Source organism: Lycium ferocissimum, chromosome 9 (genome assembly GCF_029784015.1).
Source record: "Lycium ferocissimum isolate CSIRO_LF1 chromosome 9, AGI_CSIRO_Lferr_CH_V1, whole genome shotgun sequence".
NCBI classification, from domain to species: Eukaryota; Viridiplantae; Streptophyta; class Magnoliopsida; order Solanales; family Solanaceae; genus Lycium; species Lycium ferocissimum.
In genome coordinates, this window is record NC_081350.1 from 26,375,174 (window position 1) to 26,382,509 (window position 7,336).

The 7,336-nt window shown below is 43.0% G+C and overlaps 1 pseudogene; it reads right to left on the reverse strand.

Annotated features, from left to right (window-relative positions):
* Window positions 1–5,014: 5,014 nt before the first annotated feature.
* LOC132031731 (probable carotenoid cleavage dioxygenase 4, chloroplastic) lies at window positions 5,015–6,195 on the reverse strand (annotated as a pseudogene).
* Window positions 6,196–7,336: the final 1,141 nt, after the last annotated feature.

A 7,336-nucleotide genomic window follows, 5' to 3' on the forward strand; every position in this document is an offset into this window, starting at 1 on the left:
ACCATTCTGGAGTAGGCTTTGTTTTTTCGTTTGCTTTGGTGAGCTGAAATCATTCCGGCCTTGATGTGGGTATGATAGTCCTCTAGTGTTTATTCGAGAAGTATGATCAGGAAAACACTATTGAGTTCTCGGCGAAGGGCAGGCCCTCCGCTTTCGGGTATTTTGCCTTGTTTTCATAAGGTAATGCGTTGTACTTGTTGCCTCGTTAAAAACCTTATCGGAAAACCCACTTTGGGACAAAATCGAACTAAGAAAAAGAGTGCAACACGTGTTTTCAGACCTAACTCTACCCTCTCAGGTTTTATCTCGATACCACTTCTGCTAAAAAGGATAGGTTAATAAAAGATGATCACAAGGGTCAACGGCCCATACCTTAGTAATAGTATTTCTTCAAATGAGCCACATTCCAGTTATTCAGCCGTTGCCCATCTATGGATTCAAGTTGGTATGACCCTTTACCTGTTACTCCGGTTATCTTGTACGGTCCTTTCCAGTTCAGACCCAATTTCCCATCATCGGGGTTCTTGGTATTCAAAGTAATTTTCCGAAGTACCAAGTCTCTAGTTCGGAAATGTTGAAGATTGGCCCTCCGATTGTAGTATCTCTCCATTCGTTATTTTTGAGCTACTAAACGGACCAGCGCATTTTGGCGTAGTTCGTCCGCCAGGTCAAGTTTTACGGCCATAGCCTCCTCGTTTGATCCGTTGGTGACGTATTGAAAATGGAGGCTCGGTTCACCAACTTCTACGGGAATTAGAGCTTCGGCCCCATAGACCAACGAGAAAGGTGTCTCTCCTGTGCTCGACTTTGACGTCGTTCCGCAAGCCTTAAATACCTCCGCGCACTTCTTTCCATTTATGTTTCGATGTTTCAAGTCTTTTCCTTAGATTTTGAATTATTGTTTTGTTCGTGGATTCCGCTTGCCCGTTTGCACTCGGGTGATACGAAGTTGATACTATCTTCTTGATCTTCAACCCCTCGAGGAAGTTATTGACCTTGCTGCCAACGAACTGAGGGCCATTATCACAGGTTATTTCGGCCGGGATGCCGAAACGACAGATAATATGGTCCCATACGAAGTCAATAACCTCATTTTCTCTAATCTTTTTGAAAGCCTGCGCTTCAACCCATTTTGAGAAGTAGACAATGGTCATAAAAAACGTAAAAACGAGCCTTATCTAGTGCCCATGGCAGGACCGACGATGTCCATCCCCCACTTCATAAACAAACCAAAGGGATATCATCCGTGCAAAGAACTCCCCAAGTTGATGAATCATCGGGGCGTTCCTTTGAACCCATCACATTTTTGAACAAAAATTTTCGCATCCTCCTCTATCCGGTTTCAGTAATAACCGGCTCTGATAATTTTTTGAACCAAGGCTTCCGCACCGGAGTGATTACTGCAGGTACTCTCGTGGACTTCTCTCATCACATAATCTGTTTCTTCAGGGCCCAAACATTTGGCAAGAGGTCCGAAGAAAGATCGTTGATACAATAGGTCGTCTATTAAGTAAAACTGAGCTGCTTTGGTCCGGAGTGATCGTGATTCTTTTGGGTCGCTCGGGAGCTTCCCATCTTGCAAGTAGTCGATGTATCTGTTGCGCCAATCCCAAGTTAGACCCGTTGTGTTTATCTCGGCCTGCCCATTTTCTACTGTCGAATTCATCAATTGCACTACGGTACCAAGGTTAACCCCGTGCCCAGGTATACCTTTCTATCCAAAGAGATGTACGAACAAGATGATTTGCTGTAGCTCCTCCACGGTAGATTTGGTTGCATCCGAGTCATCCGGTAATACAAACGATCTAGGCACGTCGAAATCGTCCTCTTCACCAACCGGGTCCGTTTCCTTCTGCTTTGCTTTTGAACCCGTATCCTTTAATTGTTATTTGGTGTCCTTGCCTTTGATTGATTCATCATCTCTTTGATCTGGTTTCTTTAGAAAAAGGGGTGCTTCCCCGACCGCGAATATTTCCCTTCGTCGCGACCCTCGTTCGCCTCGGATAGTTTTTATCCCTTCCCGAGTTGGGAACTTTAGCAACTGATGTAGTGTCGATGGTATTGCTATCATGCTATGAATCCATGGTCTGCCAAGCAAAGCATTATACTTCATATCTCCTCGACGACGTAAACACCGTTCGCATCGTGGTGCGTCAATATTGGACCGGCAAAGAAATTTCGCCCTTCGTGGTTTCGCTTGCCATATTGAACCCACCGAGTACCCAAGCTACCGCACAACCGTCGAGTAGCCTTAGCTGTTCTACCACTCTCCAACTAGATGACGTTGGGTCGAACTACTCCGGGTCAATTAAAATACATTTAACCCGTGATTTAAAAATAAGGATAGAAATTACCAATGCATCATTGTGCGGTTGAATGATGCCTTCTTCGCATCCTCGTTATCGAAGGAGATGGAGCCCTCGTGTACGTAGTCCCGGTGCGCTTTTCTCGTACAATTGAGACCTTTGTTCTTTTTATCATCGGTCCTCGTAAAGCATCCGTTACCCCTATTATCATATTGATCACATGTTGAGGTTCCACCGGCTCGACTCATTTGTGACTTTCCCTTTCTTTGTAGTGGCCTTTGGCTCGTTCACTCAGAAATTCTCGAAGGTGGCCATTTTTCAATAAACGAGCCACCTCCTCCCTTAATTGACGACAATCTTCATTTTTGTGCCCATGGGTCTCATGATACTCACATACCACGTTTGGGTCCCATTGACCCGGCCGCATTTCAATGGCCTTAGCCACCTAGCCTCCGTGATACGCCGATACCGAGACGAGGTCCGAGGTATTGATGTTGAAGTTGTACTCCGATATCCCCCAAGATGTCCTTTTATTACTAGCCGAACTTCGTGCGAATCACTACTAAATGACAAGCCTCGACCGTTCACGGGCGCTTAGCTCTGCTTATCGCCCCTACTAGAGAAGTGATTGGGGCCGATCCTTAATTTTTCTCGACCTCGAAGCTCAATTTTTCGATCGAGTATGGTCGGTATCTTTCCCTCGATGGTCTTGTCTCTGGTTCGTAATTTTTTCTCGACCTCTCAGAGTTTTTACTCATATTTATAGGTCCCGGGGGAAGTTCGAGCTGGTCATCCTCTGCCCGAATCTTAGATTTGTACCTGTTATGGATATCTGCCTAGGTTATAGCCTCGTACTCCAACAAGTTCTCCTTCGCCTTGAAAACTAAGGGGGCCGAGCTCGAGGATTTAACCTTTTCAGCGGAACACAGACCGCCCATTCTTCCGGAACCGGAGGGAGCTCCATCCGTTCCCTTTGGAAGCGGTTCACAAATTCTCATAACAACTCATCGTCCCTTTGGGCTATCTTGAAGATGTCCGCTTTCCGGGCCTGCACCTTTTTGCCCCAGCATGGGCCTTGATGAACGCATCTGCGAGCATTTCGAAAGAAGTGATGGAATGCTCGGGCAGATGGTCATACTAGGTCAATGCTCCTTTCGAGAGTGTTTCCCTAAATTTTTTCAACAACACGGACTCAATTTCATCCTCTTCGACATCATTGCCCTTTATAGCACAGGTGTACGAAGTCACGAGTTCCTGTGGGTCCATTGTACCATCGTATTTCGAAATATCCGGCATCTTAAACCTCTTCAGGATCAGCTTCGGAGTCGTACTTGGAGGGAAAGGATTTTGAATGTATCTTTTTGAATCCGGCCTTTTCAGAATCGGTGGAGCTCCCGGGATCTGATCCACCCGAGAATTATATGTTTCTACCCTTTTTTTCGTTGAATCGACCCGTTTTGCCAAGGTCTCGAGCATCTTCAGAACTTCGGTTGACGGGCCGGCTCCGAATTCATTGCTCTCGACTATCAGTGCCTCGTCCCGCCTTGGCTCGGTGAGCCCTTTTGACCTTACCGAGTCGCCTTGTCATTTTCGTCCGGGCCGAGCCATAGCAATCCCCCTGCTTCGCGCGGTCTCCCTTGTTCCCGCAACATTTTAAATATTGAACGTGTTAATCTCATCCGGAGTATCCGGTGTTTTTTACCTTGAGCTCGGGATAAAGTAATTAAGTTATGAGTATTCAAGGTGACCTGGGGGTCCGGAAAGCGCGCATTCTCCTCGATTCACGGTATTCTCCGGGCGAGGCCTCTCTCGAGTCGACACAGAATTTGGGTCGACTGGATCTGCAGGTAGGTTTCGTAACCCGCTGTTGTTCTCGTTTTCAGCTACTATCTCGTTGTTGTTCACATGACCGGAATGACCGCTGCTTGCCATTTCGTCCGTTTTTTGTGGAAATCTGCAAATTCTTCAATCAACAGGTGAAAGAAGGAAGCAGCAAAGATTAAAAAACCACTATTATCCTAGCCCACGGTGGGCTCCAAACTGTTTAACCCGAATTTTGGGTAACAATTAAATTTGTAAGCGGGGTATAGGATATGTGGATGAACTTTAATCTATTTGGTTGAAGTGTCAATGGATTTGTTTGTAGTTATACCTATATGTATACGTGTTTATGCTATGTGTATGTGTACTATGACTGATGATTTATGCCAAATATATTAAGTAATATTGAAAGGACAAGCAAGCTAAGGAAGAACACCACAAAATCCGAACCAATATCTTTGAGAGAGAGCTTTTATATGTTAGATGATTATCATATTGAGATCTGAAAAAAAAGCTAACCTAAAAAAGGGGAGGAATGTCCTCTATTTACAGGTATGCTTCATGGGCCATAGATACAATACAAAGGCCTTTATTAATAAAAAACCCTAAAAAAGATAAGGTTGATCCGTATGGTCTGACACCCGTACGGTTGTCAGGCAAGTCGCGGAACAGTTTCATGACACGTGGCGACCTCACAACCGGTTATCCGAACCAACGAACATGCTAATTTAGGCTCTGTCTATCCGGACCAACGAACATGCTTATCTTGTCTCGGGTCAATTGTATCCGGCACGACACCCCCAGTGTGGAGAAAAGATCGAACAAGCTCGTGATCATTTGGACTTATCCTCGGCTCTGATCTCACCGGTCACCCATTGACCCCATTTTTACCGTATACACGTATCACCACCATCTTCCTCCCACGCATTAATCGCGTGTCTAATAGTAAATCCTGGCACATCAAACCACATCCTTTCCGACTCGTCCCTAGCGTAACGTGAAATCACGCCAAGGCGTGGGATTTTCCCCGAGTCGTAACCCATCGGTGAACCACCTGTGATGAACTTAAACAGGTTCATTTCTAATTGTATGTCTGCGAATATGGCATATTTCTTTGTGATTGCAAAGTCATGAAGAAATGATGGACGTGTCATTGAGAACATTGGCACGTCCAGGGTTTTCGTACCATTTGGTTCGATCCGAAAGTAAGTTAAAAACGGAGGCATCGCACTGTAACGGAAAGCAAAAGCCTCTTTAGTTTCCGGGTCAATTTTGGGATGTGCCGTCCAGAGGCAGCTCAACGGATCTCGTGGCCTAAGGCGAAATCATATTAAGAGGCTCTTAAATTTATTTTATAAAATTTGTACGCTAAAAAAAAGTTTCGTTCCAAACAACAAATTAATCATTTAAGACAAAAAGAATAGCGAATTTAAAAAATAAATAGGAAGAAGAGAACAATGAATAAAGTGGTGAATTATCCGATGTTGAGGTCCAAACTCAAAGTGAAAATTTTGATTTGGCTATCATCACAGACAAGAAAAGAAATGAACTTATTGGTATAAAATAACCTTAATCAAATAACAAAAAAATATACTATAACACTTGTATTTATAATAATTATATAGTATGTAATACTACTACTACTACTACTACTAATAATAATAATAATAATTTGGGGCCCTTCAAATATTGGGGGCCTAAGGCAGCGGCATAAAGCCAAGCTTGTGTTTGCAAGGCCTATACCATTTGTGGGATTGAATTGTCCCGCAATCACTCGAGCCGCGGATAGCACCACACACGCGCCAGCCGGGCCGGCCGTTGAAACAGGAGAACACATTAGGGAAAATCGGAGAACCGGCTTCATGTTCGATGGTGTACTTGTAAGTTTTGACGTGTTGGCTGCAGAGTGTAGCTTTGCCTTGGGATATTTTGATAGAGTGAAGCATTCCATCTCCGTCGAAAAGATGGTAAGGTCCACGGGGAAGATGTTGAGGGTTAGGGCCATTGCGGATGTAAGCGCTATCTAGGCAAGGTGGAAGTGAGCCTTCCATGACGGGACATTCGATCAGAGAGAACATACTTTGGATCCACATAAGGTTTTAAAGGAGGATCAATGAAAGTGTTTATGAAATCGTCAAATGCATTGAAGATAACTGCTGGAAATGATGGCTCTATTGGTTTTGTTGGCAATTCTCTTTTTGGAGGAGTGTATGGTGAAAGAAAGAGGCTTTTCCAGTGGTTTTCTTCTAGTAGTGGTAGTGGTAGTTTGTGGCCTTTCTTCGATTCTAGTAGAGGAGATTTTTAGAGTAGGAGAAGATGATGTGCTGGGAGAACAATTGTTAGGAGAAAGAAGAGATTTAGGGGGTTGATATAATGTGGAAAGGAAAGTGGAAGAGAAAGCATCCATTGTGTTTCTTCTTGAAGAAAAGAAGAAACAAGATTATTTGAATAAGTTCCTACAGAGTGAAGGAATAAAATAAGTGCTTGCAATGGAAAAGGGACTATTCAATTATCGACAGGGAAACACCACCTTCCTAACGTGGGGCACTGAAAAGTGACTCCTCATTTACACGACACCTAATGACTTCAAATAATGAAACTGAATGCCTTCGGGAACCCAAGCAAAGAGTGTGAAAATAATGAAGTAATCGTAACGAGAATAAGAAGTAGTAGAATTGTATTGCTCATTAATGCATTTTTTTTATCTGTACAAATCAGAGATTGAAGGGGTATATATAGGCTTGACCTAGTTAACAAACCCCTAACCCTAAGCATGTTGAAGCCGTTGTGGGCGCAAGGGTCATTGATTTTGGAAAATGGGATAAGTCATGATCCCCTAAATATCAGGAGGCATGGCTAGGGCTGTTCACGGTTTTGGTTAAAACCAAAACCAAACCGAAAATTTAACCAAACTGAATAAAAAAATCGACATTTGGTTTGGTTTGGTTTTAAATTTTAAAAACCGATAATATTTGGTTTTTTTATGGTTCTATTAAAAAACTACCGAATAAATAACAAAAATCGATAAATTATATACATAAATTTTATAATTATTTATATGTATAATATTAGTTTTTCATAAATAATTATAAATATTTTATACCTTTTAATCATTAATTTGATTTTTGGTCTACTTATTTCACATGATTGTTTAAGGCCCATGTTTTTAAGAATATGTCCAAGCCCACATCTTTAAGTCTTTTAACTCT